Here is a 16,993-nt window from a genome sequence, read left to right as displayed (position 1 = left end):
TTCCGGTTGTCTGCTGACAGTTTGTGACCATATCAAAACAATTCCTACTGTGTATACTTTTACAAGGAGGCTAGTGAAATAGAGAGTGTAGGAGTAGATGAAGACAGCGAGAGAAGGATTTAGAGAAAGAGAGAGAAAAGAAAGAGAAAGAGAAAAGAGAGGAAGACAAAGATAAAGAGAAGTTAAGTTAAGAGGATACGCGTGTATATCATGGCGCTTTGGAAGTTAAGACAAATTGTATCTTAAGAGTATTTTATACTGATTGAGACAATCTTTTGCTCAGCTTATCACGTCACACGCGGGCACAAACCCTACACGCACACGCACGCACACATGCACACACGCATGCACATATTCGTGCACTCATGTGCACGCGTTCATTTTTTTTTAATCACCTACATTCATTATAAAATCCTATTTTAATTTTGCAGTAAACTTATCTATAACAATCATTTGGAGGCATCAGTAATCATCGTCAACATCAGACCTTGCATAAGGCGGATTCAATAAAAGTTCTGGATAAATAAGTCCAATAATTAGAGTCTATGAAACCTCGAGTTTCCACCAATATTTCTGTTCTTCAGGGATTCTGGTTACACTTAATCCGGGCATGAAATCAAAGGAAGATTCAAACCGGAAGTAGTGTTAGATGATGTCAACCATCAACTGTGTGTAAAACGATTACTTAGAAATGATGATTTTGTATTCTTTTCACCCTTCGATAGACTATAAATAGCGCAGTTTGGTTGTTGAAAAGGAAGAGCCTCATTTGTATTGTTCTGTAAAATGTTGCGAATGTGTTGATCGACATTTTAACAAATGATGAATGGATGAACAGATATTGTCAACTCAATAATTTTCTTCAATATTGATTTGTATGCATTGATGTTTCTTCTACACCGAGTAACTTCTTAAGATGCGACTTCTTTGCGCAGAGGGTGCCAGTCTCTTTGGTGTTGGTTATCGAGTTTACGATGTGAGTAGTGCACGTGGCGGAATAGGAAGTCCTGATGGAATAGAATATAATGGATGTTCGGAGATTGATAACTAGCAGCTACGAAGATGATGCAACGTAATGCAAAGACACTTTGCAGAAGATGATGCAATTCAAATTTCATATTATAAATACTGTTGACTTTCACTAGCTAAATCTTGATTTCCCTGTGTTCAATCTTGAACCGTGTGTCTTGGAAATTGTCTTGGGAAGTGTATATTTATCAGTTCATACATACCACAAGTAATGTTGATCCTATCGCTTCACCTCGTAAATACAGCCCTAACCTCAAAAACCATGTATCGCTTCTTCATGTGTTCATGCAAGCATTGGAGTCGCTGCCCTTCATCGATTGAGGCTATGATTTTTGTTTTTAATTCACTTGCCTCTCAGACATCATACACATTGACACCGTCGCCATCTACATCTACCTCCTGTGGTTCCATACTTATATTGGAAGTATTTTTGTTCGTTTCATTTCAATCATCCTCGCTTTTTGACCACTCCTGGCTGCCCTCGTGGCCCGCCTGAACCCGAACGCAGACGACCAACTCGACCACTAACTTTCATATCCCGTCTTCTTCTCTTCCTCCTCTCCATCTTCCCATCTCCCTCCTCCTCCCCTACTCCCTTTATCTTTCCCTCTTAGTATATCTATCCCTCTTAGTATATCTACCCCCTCTCTCTCCCTCGCTCATTCTCCGAATCCGTCTCACTCATCTATATTACTTTTTTTTCTCTCTCTCTTTCCCCCAATGAATTGCTTTTGTTTTCCCGCGCCAGTGCTAACGCTTACCGGCGCAGTAGGCTCCTCCAACGAGCAACGGGTGTTTTCCTCTTCGACCCTCTGCCCATGCCGCGCCCACGCCCAGTCCCGGGTAAACTCCACCCAGGGAGGCATTGCCCGCACCGCCCCATGCATATCAAGTAGGGGTTCCTCGGCGCCATCATCTCCGTGCCAACACGCCAATCACTCGGGGATGCCATGATTGTCGGCTGTTTGTACATTTAAAGAATCGTTGGAGGCAGAAATGGGTGGGGCAAATGATGACAAATCATTTGAGTTACAAAGTCTTCGCGGTACTTATTAGTACAATAACGCTTGGTAAATTAAATCAAACGTCACAGATAAATCAAAGCAAAGTGATTTTTTTCCTATTTTTAACAGTCTCCCTCCCTCTCTCTCCTTGTATAATATATAAGGTGAGAGAGAGAAGGGGATATAAATATACATATAATATATCTTAACTTAACTTACCTTCAACAACAACAAAAAAGGAAATCTTAAAACTTTTCATGTCAAAGTTTATCAGGGATTATGATGTACGTGAGTCTGTTCCAAATGAATGCACTATGATTCATTGTTTAGCACCATGATACAACCCCCCCCCCCAAAAAAAAGAAAAAACCAACAACAACAGAGAAATATACATTAAGTAGTCAATCACTTATCACATCCAGATTGAAGCTGTAACAATACATCAGGAATTTGGCATGTCAAGAATGATCAGTTTTTACAGAAACTTTACTTCAACGCTTTATCTAGGTATTCCATGATTCGACGTTGCAATTTCCCTAGCAAATGTAAATCGAGCAGATTTATCAGGTATATAGATTCAGGGGCGGACCCAGGAATTCCGTATAGTGGGATGCCTCTGCAAAATTAAAGGGGGCGCACGTCCCCCCATTTTTATATTTTTATTTCTTTTGTTTGAACAAAAATTAAAGGGGGGAGTGCGCGCCCAGTGCGCCCCCACCTGGAACCGCCACTGTAGGTTTCATGAAAGTCGTGTTGGCGCGTGTGCCGGCTTGACATTTTAGCATCATACTTTCTTAAAAGTCAGACTACAAAAACTGGACGAGTGTCGAATGTGATCACTGTCTTGAATCCCTGCTACAAAAGCTGGCGCATACGTCATAATAGATTCTATGGGGGGGGGGGGGAATCACTATCGGCTTGCGCCAGCCATATTGCCATCTTTCTATTAGTCCGTTTAAAAGGATGGGTACAGTCTCGGTTGAGATGGGACTTCATGTTTCTAACCTTTTTATGATTATTTTTTTAGATAATGAGAAACCTCTTACGAAATATGAAAGAGCATATAATTCTACGACGAATTCAAATTTCATTTGATGAAATTTGGTTTTGGAATGGCTAAGATATCCAAAATAAAAGCTAATCTAATAAAAGGTGGGACCCACCTTTTTTTAGGATCACTTTATTTTACGTTGTTTTTGGATATCTCACCCATTTTAAAACTGATTTTCACTTAATAAACTTTGAATTCCTCTTAGAATTGTATTCTCTTTAACATTTGATAAATTATTTTCTGAGTATCTCACAAAAAGTTAAAAGCTAAATCCTCACCTCAGCCAATGCTATCCCATCCCTTTAAGTGAATACATCTTGAGCAAATAAAGCATCAGACCACTGGTATCACGCTCAACCAATGATATATTCCAGAATCATCACATTCAATACGCAGGTGCACTACGAGACACTCCAGGGGTTGTATAGATTAAGCTTGATACCCTGAAACTGAAATGAATAATCTTGGTTCAAATTTTAGCCTGCCGCAGTATAGACATGTGTGGAATGCAGTCTTCGGCACGCATCCCAAGGTATAGCCAGGCTCAAGACTGTCTGCTGCCACTCCTGACGACGAACAGTCAAACCTCTCTCAAACGTTGGGCATTCAGAGCTCAGATTTTTTGAGCACTCACCCGAGACAAGAAGGAATACCATTCAGTCCTCGCCCTCGACCTCGTCATGCTCCGAACATAGTCATTGAGGAAATGTTTATTTCTGAAGAAGTGGCATGGATGACATGGCATGATATGAATAAGATATGAATGAAGTATACGAGGCAAGCAGTGCCACGTTCATTCTAGATTTCCGTGGGAAACCCTTGTATTTCTGTTTGACTTATCGGCTCACAAGATTGCAATATTTCTTTTCCTGATTCTGCGTTTACTTATCCGAACTGCTGAGTTCATCGTGCCTCTGTCCTCAAAGGCAATATTACTCATATAGCACTGGTGAACGTGCTTTCATAGAAGGGCTTCTACGAGATGTGGCAAAAATAAAAAAGCTGTTGAATAGTTAAGAATAACAAAAAATGGAAATCCATTAAAAGACACATTATATCATTTTATTTCATTACATCGCATTTCCCTTATCACGATAAAGCCTCTGATTTTTTAAACTATGTTTTAGCAAACATCATACTGTATTTACACTTTGTTGGAGATAAAATGAGATGAAATGAGATGAAATGAAATGAAATGAAAAACTGAGCCACCACTGCCTATGGTACAACCTTTCTCTCTCTCTTCATCCTTCCTTTCATTTTGTCTTTCTCTATCTCTTTGTCTCTTGGTACATATTTTGTTTGTCTCTTTCTCTTATTTTTATCTGCCTTCTGTTTATGAACACGTATCTGCCTTTTTTAGCACTTTACTCTGAAACCCAAAATTTCGCTTTTTCCCTTAGCAGTTCAGGTACGCACGCTATCGATCGCCAAAATCTTCCCCATCTTATCGATCGATAGGAGAATTGGAATTACGTAATGGTGTGACATCGAGAACAATTATGCACTGGGAGTAGAGAACAAGATGTTTGAATGGTTCATGGTTGATTGTTATTGAACTTTCTTTTGCTTTATATCGATTTTTTCAGAACTTGTGGGTGATCACCGTGTTGTGTCTTACATGGATTTCTTCTGTTTTGCAAAGATTCCTAGGATGATGATGCGTATATAAACAACACTTTTTAGGGGGTAGAGTTGATATCATTATGTATAAACAAGACTCATACGGGGGCTTAACTTCATAATCTTAAGTCTGTTATACAAGGATGATGTTTATTCATTGTATCATAGACTTCATTTTTTCAAAGAATAGACAGCTGAAAGTTTGTTCATGGTTTGAGGTATATGGTGAAGGTACAAATACGTGTATGTGCTTTCGGAAGAGAAGCACAAACATAATCGTCTGTCCTCCATCCTTGTGTATGAAATTGACTGCTTGTATTGGCGAAGTATGGATTTGGTAACTGAAAAAGCATTCGGTTTTAAGCTAATTGTTGTTTGTTGTTGTTGTTTGTTGTTGCGGGATACACCTTTGTTTATCACCATGGAAACATCAAAGACAAGTGATCGTTTTCCAAGCGTTATTTTTTTTTCTTCATAATTTAGAGTAACTTAGACATGTATGTCAAAAGTCGCCAAAGACTTGTAGAGATTACACTCTTTATACTCTTCCCTTCTTGGACTACTATCTGACGTTAGCCCATATCGTAACACTTTCATGATTACCTAGTCCTGCACGACTCCATGTGTGTTTATTTATCTTTTTTTTTTTTGGTCGTTCTGGTTTGTTTATGTGTATATTTTGAAGCTCTTAAATTTCTTAATTTCATCGTGAGACTTCAATCTTGTCGTTTTAATTTGATGACAACTTCACTGAGGTAGAACCACTCTCAATATCACGTGGATTAAGAACAAGGAAGGCAAACTGAAGTGCCGTATATTATACACCTATGTGGACTCTACAGCGAGCAGTAGACAGGCGTAGGCAAGGTGACCCTGACGTCATATCCACAGTAGATAGCTTTTCAGAGCCGTGATTGGTTGCACAAGTTGCTCTACGGAAATATATCCCTTTCTCTCTCCCTCTCTTTCTTTATTTGATCATTTAGGACTTAGTGATCGGGTCACGCTAGTAACATCCTTACGCGAACTCTGACCCAACTCGACGTTGACATGTGAAAAGGACGCGGTTAAGGGTTAAGTGGGCACCTTCGCTCCAAGATCATTCAGAAAAATAATGAAATGATGGAGGAACGGGTGATAAGTTCATGTGAAGCTGCTTGACATTAGCTTAAAAAATGACGAAAATTAGTGATGCTTGTGACAATAGTTGCCGATACTTCAAAATTTTAAAGCGTGTTTTATTGTGTTAGTAATTAAATGGTGTGAGGTTCATTTCTGCATGGTGCCCTCCAAGCTTAAATCTTTGATACATTGATATGAATGATAGAAGGGAATGTCTTAAAGAATAAATTATCGACATTTTTAGGTCGTCATCATCAGAATCCTCAAGAAAAATAGAGCAATAACGACAAGGACATTAATAATGATATAGTGTATACCCGGATATTATGATCGACAGGGCCATCTTTTGCCACATGCATGCTGACACATATATCTCAATATGAAGGGTAATGTCGGATTCTTTTGATGTTATCTCAACTTTAAACGAAGCAGTTATCATTACAATAAACCCCTTTTCCAATCACCTTATTCAATTGTATTTCTGCGACTATATTTTTTGTGCGAGCGTGTGTGTGTGTGTGTGTTAGGTCGATCCATAAGCTGATTTAACCCTACCAATGCAATTAGTAACATATTTGTATAGAATGTCGTGGCAATTTGGTGATGATGGTCCGGAGAGGCGTAGAGAAAGTCGTCACGTCTGGATATCTCTCCAGGTGTATTGATTCATTTCGAAACATCCTTGGTGTCAATGCTCAGCTCTCCATGTTGTGTTTGTATTCGCATGGACCGTGTTTACACGGCTGATGGAGCGGAACAAAGGATAAAGTAAAACGTCCATTTCAACACGTCGCAAGTCAAAGACGCAAGTCAAACAGAAAGTGTGGGAGAAAAATCGCTCCGGTGATCTTGTTACAAAAGCCATTTGAGCTTCAGAGTGACGGTGCACGGAATGATCCCAGTGCACACAGCAACGGCAAACGTTTTATCTAGCGATGGTGCGTCATTATCCGTCCATCTGTGCTCCAAGGAACAACCAATGTATCAAAAGTCGCTGAGATGTATCGGCTCTCGTTTCTATCATAATCGGACGGAAGAAGACAAGTGTTTCTACAGTCTTAATTAATGGGGATACTCTTGGACCCATTTCATGAGCTCTTCTGCGGCGGATTTCTGGAAGACCCATGATGGAATCACAAATATCGGATACGGTGATCACCGTGGTGGATCTTACTGGATGATGAGATGTGTCTAGCAGTGATTCATCCTAAGAACTGGACGTATTCCCAAGTTAATACGATGGTCTCGTGGCCCCTGAATATAAAAAATGGCGTTTGAACATGTTAAATCTTCGTTCATAAAACAATTATTTTGATAATCACGTGATGGAAGATATTCAGCATCGCATGAAAATTTTTACAAACTCTGCGAGTTGCCTGATGTTTTGATATGAGGTATCATCTGCGCCAATCTAGCCATCAGGATGTGCGCGTCTCACTTGCTGAGATGACTGTAAAATCGAGACTTTTCAGAATGACGTGTCGAAGACAGAATATTACAGAACTGAATCACAGTTGAGGTAAATATGACGTTGTGAACTTGAAAACTGAGCCTAATGAGTGATGAAAAGAGAACGTTAAGACAAAGAAATAGATAGAGATAGATAGATAGATAGATAGATAGATAAATAAATAAATAGATAGATAGAGGGAAAAGTGAGAGAGAGAGAGAGAGAGAGAGAGAGATAGGCAGAAGAGAGGCAAATATGGTTTTAGTTATTGTTCAATAATTGTGATAATCCTGTAGATGATTAATGTGGAATATAATTTGTGTAAGAGTATATTTTCTTTCAGTGAAAAGGCAGTGATTTAATGTGCATCTATGACAAATTGATATAAGTTTACAATGATATGCATGACTTATGATATATCTGCCAGTTAGCCAGTTATTATTTGATTAATGAATTATATTCTTATATTTGTGTTTCTCGAGAAATATATACGAATGACAAACAAAGCCTCAAAGCAGGCGTGTTTTCAAGTGTCAGAGATTCAACATTTTGATTACAAGATGTGATCTATGATAACATTAATTTAGTATTAGATTAATGTTATTGTTAAATTTAAGAGTAAAAAAGGATATGAGCACATTAAAAAGAATTAAATTTCTTACACTTATGTGGTGATGCAGAAAAGTAACACCTTCTGATATATGAAATGACTTCGGGTTATTTTCTATACCATGAGAAATTGTGAAGCAAAAACTTTGACATTTGACTTTGACAACTTCGACGTAGTTTGAGGCTACGTCGTTGTAAAACATCACAACCAAAATGTACGAATGAATTGAGCTTTAGATAAGCATTAGAGGATGTGATTATGCGACATGGGCCCACCAAATTTTGTTCGGTTGTTAATAAAAGGTACAAAATGTTCAGAGAGGTTCATCTGTCATAAGAGTTATTTATTTATTTATTCATTCATTTAGTTGATGGTTAAATTGTCAATTTTTTGGACTAACTTCAAACAATACTTACTGTTTTTCCGTGTGCGTAAAGAGTTTCATGTACTCGTAGGGGGAGACATAAATCCGTTCAGATCTTTATGTTTTTTTTCGAAATGTATGGAGTATTTTGTCCATGTATGCATGTATTTCAGTTTTTTTCTGATGAATGTGTCATTCCCCTCTTCTCTTCTACTGTAACAACAGTAAAAATTTGTTAAGATTATTATGAAATGCTAATTGCAAAGTTTTAAAAGAACACCTCTTGAAAAGCATAAACATATACAATTCCTGAGGTGTGAATTTTCTTCAGTTTGTCTCCCTCTAGATAATGAAATTTGTAAGATCACAACTCCTGATCTATAGTTTAATAAACATGTCGGAAAAGGAACAACAGGACTCGAACCTGACATCTATTGCTTTCCGGGCAGCGACACTATCACCAGGCTGTCCCTGGTTGGGCCCGGCAGTGACAACGATGAACTTTGAACAAATACCCAAGCTCCGAAATTCCAACATTACTATGTTACGCAGTCCAAGTTGAAGAGGGAGACAAATTGAAGAAAATTCACACCTCAACCTTCACCCCTCTGCTTAGTATTCTTTTTCTTTCATATACATACATTCCTGTTCCAAAGACAACTCAAAGTATCTCGTTGGTATAATGTCTAATCTCTGACACTTGAAGACACAGCTGCGTTGAGGCATTGTTTGTCATTATATTTTCTCTAGAAACACAAATATTAAAAAGTGCAGAGATGACAAATAAGATATCACAAGATGTTACTAAAGAGAGCGAGTAAAACAATTGATCTCACAAAGTAGTTCATAGATTATTATGACGGGAATCACCCTTTGTCTGACAGGCAATGCTTGTGAAATTGTTCACAGATTAAAGTACACATGGAAGTAATCTTTACATATAATTATGTATATCACTCTACGCGGCGTTCGGAATAATGTCACGCTGACAATTATCATAAACCGTTTCCCACAGTGCAAAGACGTAGTCACTATCTCAAAATTGCCTCTTTTCTTCGTTTTTTGGTCGGTTTCTATTACATACTGACATAGCATCCATTTCTTTCTTTTTTCAAATCCAGGTTGGGTGACTTCTAAAAGTTAAAGGACAAAACGCTCCGGGAGACCACAGCTTGTGCAGTCTGTGGTAGGAATCATGAAGAAATCGAAAGGAGACGCTCTATCGAGTCTCATCTTCTTCACAGCTCGAGTTAAGAACAAAACGAGAGGACACAAAACTCGCATACCAGCTGAAGCAACTCGAACGCCACCTCGGACACACCTTCTTCGAAATCAACAAGGAGATTCGGGATCTCAAGAACGAACTGAAGACGACGAGGAGAAGTAGCGGGGCGATGTTCCGAGGATTGGTTCGGCGATGGGGACGACGACGACAATGGCATGTACGGTGGGAGAGCGACGACTGCCACCAGCGGAGAACTCTGGAAGAGCAGCGTCGTCAAAACTTGGGGGCAGCACGATCGAAAGAGGGCGCTTAGCACATCGCGCTTCTTCGGCCCCTACGAGCGAGGCAGCTCGAATGAGATGCAATGGTATTCGCAGGACGCGCGCAGTCGGGGAAACGCCATCATCCGAACAGTTTTGAATCTCACAATAATGATGCGGAAACCGAACGACGCGAGGAGAAAGGCAAAGTCACAATAATCAGAAGACGCTCATCCACCATAACGAGTCTTAGTCGAGTTCGGCCTGCAGATATTTCCCCACATCTAAAAGCCTTGGAGCCGCTGACAGAAGAGAGGGAGACTGAACAAGACACTCACCACGCTGATTCGAGTGGTGACGAAATGAGAACTGGACCACATGCGTCACTCGGAGCGTTCGACTGGGAAATACTCAGCACCAAAGATTGGCAAAGAGAAATAGCTGGATGAGGATTGTCAACAACACCCATAGACGCCGGTGCAGAATTGTAACACTGGCGACAGCAGGGTTACAGCGGTGCCCAACGAAAGCAAAGGCTATGACAGAGAAGTTGGAGACCGAGCACAAGAGACAGTGAAGTTGAGCGCCCTCTCTTGGCAAGAACACAGACAGACAGGCTGAAACCGGGCCTTAAAATCTGAGGTTGAAATGTGCGACAGACACGCTGACAAACCTCGGAAGACAGTTCGTATCGCTACAGCTGAGTCCCAAGTATCTGAAGTATTAGAACCTATTTCACAAACCAGTGGTTCTGGTTCTTTGCGAAATCTGTCAGTGGGAAAACTCATGGCCAGACTTGCAAGAAAAGAAACGGAATCAGGAGGGAACGTTCGTAACAGAGGCCCCGGTCAGCCCGTCCCCTGAACCCAGTACCTATTAGGGCGACCCCTCCTCACTGCCTGGGACCTAAACAAGACGGAGGAACGCAGCGCCTGAAGTCCCCGAACGTGATTCCCGACATTCGCAAAAAGGTACTTTCCGGAGAAGAGCTTGAACTGAAGAAAAAGAGAGATCGTCTGCTGGCGTGCTCCGTCGCAGCACTCCTTGGCGGGAAACCGTTGGAAAATCTAAAATCTGGAAACAGTACAGAAGAAGGAGAAAAAAGTAAGAAGGAACAAAACAACAGGCGATCATCAGTATCGTCCAGTATCGGTAGCGATGATGGACCGACGTCTCCTGCTCAAAGACGATCGAGTCTTAGGAGACGATTCAGCTTTCGCGCCATTTCCATGCTCTCAATTCGCCAGCAGAAGAGTATGACCATCGAAAAGAAGTCAACCCTGGGATCGCGACTTAAGATCAAAGCACCCGCCGAGTCGATCGCGAGGAAGATCGATATCAAGAAGAGCGTAGAAGTACAGGACTCCGACTCGGATGAAGAGGACGTGGTACCGATCAAACCAGCGATTGATTTGAGAAACGTCAAATCGAAGATATCGAACCAGTGGAAGCAGGACGCAGTGGTTCTCGATAAACCGCCGACACTCGGCAACGACCTGCTGCAGCTCCAGCGATCACTGGCAGCCTCGCATTTGACCCGAGAACGAGATCTGAAAGCCATGCAGGAGGAAAACGACGTCGATCCATGAAGGTGATCGACGACAATCGGCAGTCGGCCATGATGTCGAAATTCCGAGCGTTCAATCGACTGATGCAGGCAGGCCAGAGCCAAGAGAGTCGAAGAAAGAGCGTCATTGATGCTATCCATTCAGGAGCAGACGGCCAACAAATCTTGCGATTGTTCCGTCGCTTAGACAAAAGGTCATCCCCACCTTGAACTCAAATATTCTTATAAGTTCTTTCAAGAGTTCTATTAATCAGTTATTTTCTTTACGATTGGTTTTCTCTTTTCAAGTGGCTGCATTATTATTAGAGTCAATTTTACAGACAGAAAGTAGGTTCTCTTTTGTACATCAAATACACACACCTACAACTCTGAGCCTTCTTATGGGTAGAAACTAGACAGTTGTAAAACACATGGTCATCTCGAAAAGGAATATTGATTATTTTCTCAGTACCTATTTACAGAACAAATATTGTTTTATTTTACTGTATCCATCGTTCTTGTACATCATGGCCATTAAGCTATTCAAATGTTTTAGACGTTAGAAGGGTTTTGTTTCTGTGAATTGTCTGCCTTCTTGTGCCGAATAATTCCGTGTTTCATCTTACCGTTGAGATGAGAAGACCTATTTTAACCGGATATCGTGAGGAACTCAAACAAAATGAAATCTATGTGAGATCATACATGACTACACCAAATGATGAGATGAATGACGTAACGTGAAGATCGAACAAAGAACAAAATAATTAACTACTGGAAGATATAACTTTTCTTCAAAAATCCTCACATTGCATGGTGACTGATATTTGACCTAGATCTATGATGGAGTAAGTAGAAGACAATTGTACTTTCCTAATGGAAATCGAATACAGGCGAAGTCAATCTTAATGAAACAAAGAAACATTTTAGTTCATCTTGTTTTCATTGAAAGGGTCTATAGGTTCAAAATGTCATGAGGTGAACTGCTACAATTTCTTGTTTAATATCAAACTTACTGAATTTCTTGAGACGCGTGAGACGGTATTTTTACTTAAAGGGATCGTATAGTTTTGGTTGAGACCTAATTTCAAGTTTCTAGCATTTTTTGTGAGATAATGAGAAACCTCTTGTGAAATATGAAAGAGTATGTTATTCAATGAGGAATTCAACGTTTATTTGATGAAAATTGGTTTTGAAATGGCTGAGATATCCAAAACAGAGCGATTCTAATATTACGATCGCTTTGTTTTACTTTGTTTTTGGATGTTTCAGTCATTCCAAACCCGATTTTCATCAAATAAACTTTGAATTCCTCTTAATATGGTATGTTCTGTACTATTTTATAAGTGTTTTCTTAGTATCTCGCAAAAAGTTAAAAGCACAATTCTCATCTCCACCAATACTGTACCATCCCTTTAATCACTACCATATGTTGCTTACTTTAATAATGGAGAAATAATAATTCCTCGTCTTGCCGCAAATGATCATGAAAGGTTTTTCCCAGTTTGATGATTCAATAAGGTCTTATTTACCCAGGGTAGCCTCTTCGGTGTTGCCACTGCTCTACCAGAGGGCCCTGCTATTATCATTACCCTAGCGTTGCCAGGTACCCATTTTATACACGTGGCTCGAGAGGGACACAGCGGGTAAAAACATCTTGTCCAAGGACGTAAGCCCTGGGCGGGATTCGAACTCGGGTCCTCCGATCGGGAGTCGGGAGTATTATCCACTATGCCACAGCCTCCCATATTTCTTTTTTATAATCGGAATTAGTTGTAATATCACAGGAATACTGCTTTGACAACGAAACATTGGCAGTCCAGGCAACTGCCAGAATAGCCGTTTCCGCTGATGAAGAATGCATGTCCGTTTGTGTAGAGATATCTTGCCTTCAGACATAATCAAGTCGGCATTGCGTGGGGCTTGTAAGATCATACCTTGCCTGTGAGGAACATACATAGCGCCATCTATGTCTGATCTTAGAAACTGATGCGTTCCGCTCAACTCCGTTGATCTCTTTTAACTAGTTACTTATTATAGAGAATTAGAGATCAAAGTTCTACTTTACAATCAACTGCCTCGTACGTACGGCAATGAAGAAAATGCCTCTAATCTTTCGATTTGTGTACTAACATAAAGCGGAATGTCGACATAATATGCTTTAATTTTCATGACTGAATTACAGTAATAAGGGCAAACAGCATTCTTTCCCCATTGGCTGGCGTACTTCATTCCATGTTTGTGGTGAAGAAAAGCTGTAGCTGAAGATGATGAAAAGAGAGACTGTTCGTGTTTGTCGGATTTAACGTTTACTTTGGTTTCATCTTATACTCAAAGCAGATTTTGATAAATCTATATAGATTATGGACAAAGGTCTGTAAACGTGTACATCATTTGGGGTTATCACGCAGATGAATTTAGTTTTGCTGAATTTTGCTCAACTCTTATCTGTATCTTCTCACATCATAATTACTCCTCTCATCTCGAGACTTGTATGAAATTGTTGCATGAGTAGAACCATTTGCTGTTACATATAAGCCATTCTTGCATGTAATGCTCCTGAGTTTTTGTTTTGCTTTGCTTTTGTTGTTGTCTTTTTTTAATTTGATACTGTTCAAGTTCGTTGTTGCTGTTTTTATCGTCACTGAGTAAACATCCATTGTGTGGGTGACCATGCAGCTCTTGGCTATTCCGTGAGGTTGATGTACGCCCTCTCCGGTCTACATGAGATAACTGAACTTGGTAAGATGGGGACCTTGCGCGAACTCTCCGTATCTAATTGAAAAGTCGTGTTTGCCGTTGGTGGCAAAGTGCTTGGATCAATGGCACTGAAAATGATGCCAGTGATGAAAAAAAATATACATTCATGCAAATCTGTATCTATGTCGTTGTTATACATCTTTCACTGGAGTGCGGATTACAATCACTCTGTGCGTGTGTAAGTAGGCAAATGCCTTTATGTGTGTATTAGTGATTTGTGTGTAAATGTCGTGCGTTATATGTGTGTGCGTGTGTGTGTGTTTGTGTGTGTGTGTGTGCGTGGATAACTGTTGTCTGGCTTTATCTTCAAATCCGCACTCTGTCAATAGATTAGAGAACAGAGTATATATAGAAGAGTAACGACGACGAAAATGACGAGTATCATAACAACGCGCATGGTGCATGACATGGTGATAATAATGATGTCGATGTGATGGTGACAAAAGTGGTGCTAATGACAATCCTCATGGTCGTAATAGTAGTAGCAGTAGGAGCAAAGTGGAATATCAGATGTGTTTGTCACCATAATTTCTATAATCATACACTTTTCAGGCATCAAGAAAGAGCAATGAAAACATCTACTAGTTCTTGCTTTAAGTCATTTGTTAAAACATTATTTGTTTGTTTGTTGCAGAAACATTTAAAAGTTCCATAATTTGCAGAAGTACGGCCGGAAGAAGTCTGGAAGTCAAATTTTCGAGATAAGATTCAAGCTAATAATCCATATTATTAGTAGCTGATATTTCCCAAAAGTAACATATCAAAAACGATCATTTAAAAAAAAAAGATGTATATCGTGAAAGATAGTGATAGTGACAATTATATAACATATGTATATATATATATATACCGTATGTCCCCCCAAAAAAGATTACAACGAGGCCCTCCGCGATGATATCTTTAAAAATATTGCATCAATCTAAATACAAATTCAGGGTATGTAACTACATGTATATCTCATTGCCCACATCTTACAGAAAACCCCCTTTGATTTGCTTCAGTGGTCAAAGAGAAATGAGGAATTTTGTAGAGGATGTCGGGAATCTCTTCCCTCCAAGTTCTGTCTATTATTCACTCACAAGAGCATTGAAGTGCTAAACTTGGAAGAATCAAACTCATGACATGCTTTATAACAATCTACATTTCTCTGTGACCGCTTAACCAAATTGAACGGGGTTTTCTGCAAAATAGAGCTAAGATGTTATATTTTAAGACCCTGAAGTAGCACTCAGACAGGTCAATCATATTGGGTGTTATCAATTCAAAAATCTGATTGTAATTTTGGGGAACACACTGCAGTATGTCCCCCCCCCAAAAAATAACAATTTTTTTTTTCGCATTGATAACACCCAATATGATTAACTTTTTAAATACTGTACTGTATATAAACAAAGAGAGGGAAAACTGAACAGAAACAAATAATGAATAGTGAAAACTTTGAGCAAAGAAAATATGTTTTCATCGGGATTCGAACCCGAGACCTCCGGATTACTAGACCGGTGCTTTGCTCAAAGATATATATATATATATATGAAGAGTTTGTTTGCAAAAACCGATAAGTCCATTTTTGAAGATTTTGAAGTACGGTATCTGTCATAAAATACAAAATAATACCTTTTAAATGATATATTGGTCACTATACACACAGGTACATTTTTGAAGTTATGGTCAAAAGAAGCAAAAATTGTCTTATTATTCTCTTAATTTTTCTTGACCTTTAATAGCAAATATCTCCATTTGACAAATATGGACTTATCGGTTTTTGCAAACAAACTCTTCATATATATGTATATATATATATATATATATATATATATATATGTGTGTGTGTGTGTGTGTGTGTGTGTGTGTGTGTGTGTCAAGTCCTTGAATCTGGTATTCGTAAGCTCCTCGGATTCTTCAAAATGTACTAATGGAATGTTTTGAAAAACAATGTTGAATGGAATCACAAGGTTTCGGTATCGGCTATTGATAAGATTTGCTTCTGGAGAGCAAGTAGACGAAACCCTTGAGATACCACATACAGGAAATCATGCCTTCCATGCGACTGTCGCCCAAGTCTAGCATATAATGTGACCACGCCCAATCACAATCGTCTGGACTCGAACGAATGACATTAGTTACAGAAAATATTCATATTCTAACACGACTAAAAACAAGCGCTAATCACATGTTGAATCAAGATTGGTTGATTTTGTGCTATCGAATTGAAGGGGGTAACAAAAGTATAGTTGTTAAATCATGATGGCATAAAAAACAGTATTCTAGGTTCGTTGAGAAGGAAAGAGATAGAGTGAAAAATATCTCTATTTCTCTTGAGTGCCTAATCTGTCACCCGGTTATCATATCTTTTAGTGGACCTTTGGCTTGTTAATTCTGTTGACTTTGTTTCAGTTATCCTTACTGTAACAAATCAAAATCAATTGCTTACAAAGAAATAAAATCGAAATCAATCACAGGCAGTTAAAAAAGAAAGACAAATTATAACCGTGATACTCATTCTTTGCTTGACAAATTTCCCTGTTTCTTCATTGTTTTATCACGTATTCTCCTTCCCTGTTTCGTTACTATTTTCTTTCCTTCGATTTTGGTCCTGTTTTCCTTAGTTTCTTCTTTTCTTCTTCTATTCCTTCCTTTCTCACTGTGTCTGTCTTTCTGTCTACTTATTATCTATCATGTTGTAGTTTGTGCATTTCGTAGCAACCATTTTATCATTCACGCAGTTCTATCTCCGTTTTTGTTACAGCCTTGACTATCATACCATGGAACAAACAATGGGGAGATTGTGTGAACCCATGTCATGACCTAAGGTAAACAAGCCCATCTTAGCGTCATTGTCACCAAACAACGTAATATTCCCTCGTTTGAAGAAGGCCGGAGGGTGGAGGCTAGATAGCGGTGAAGAGTTTGGAAAATGACCCCTTTGAATCAATCTTGAAAGTGCATTTTACT

General features: G+C 39.3%; 1 pseudogene; it reads left to right on the top strand.

The window, feature by feature from the left end:
• Positions 1-9,448: 9,448 nt before the first annotated feature.
• LOC139725445 (uncharacterized) lies at positions 9,449-11,515 on the top strand (annotated as a pseudogene).
• The last annotated feature ends 5,478 nt before the right edge of the window (positions 11,516-16,993 follow it).

The sequence above is a fragment of the Diadema antillarum genome, unplaced genomic scaffold, assembly GCF_040938485.1.
Source record: "Diadema antillarum isolate AM-2024a unplaced genomic scaffold, OU_Dant_1.0 seq00000041_RagTag, whole genome shotgun sequence".
In the NCBI taxonomy this organism is placed as follows: domain Eukaryota; kingdom Metazoa; phylum Echinodermata; class Echinoidea; order Diadematoida; family Diadematidae; genus Diadema; species Diadema antillarum.
Note: the sequence above shows the minus strand (reverse complement) of the source record. Positions and strands in the feature narration are given on the sequence as shown.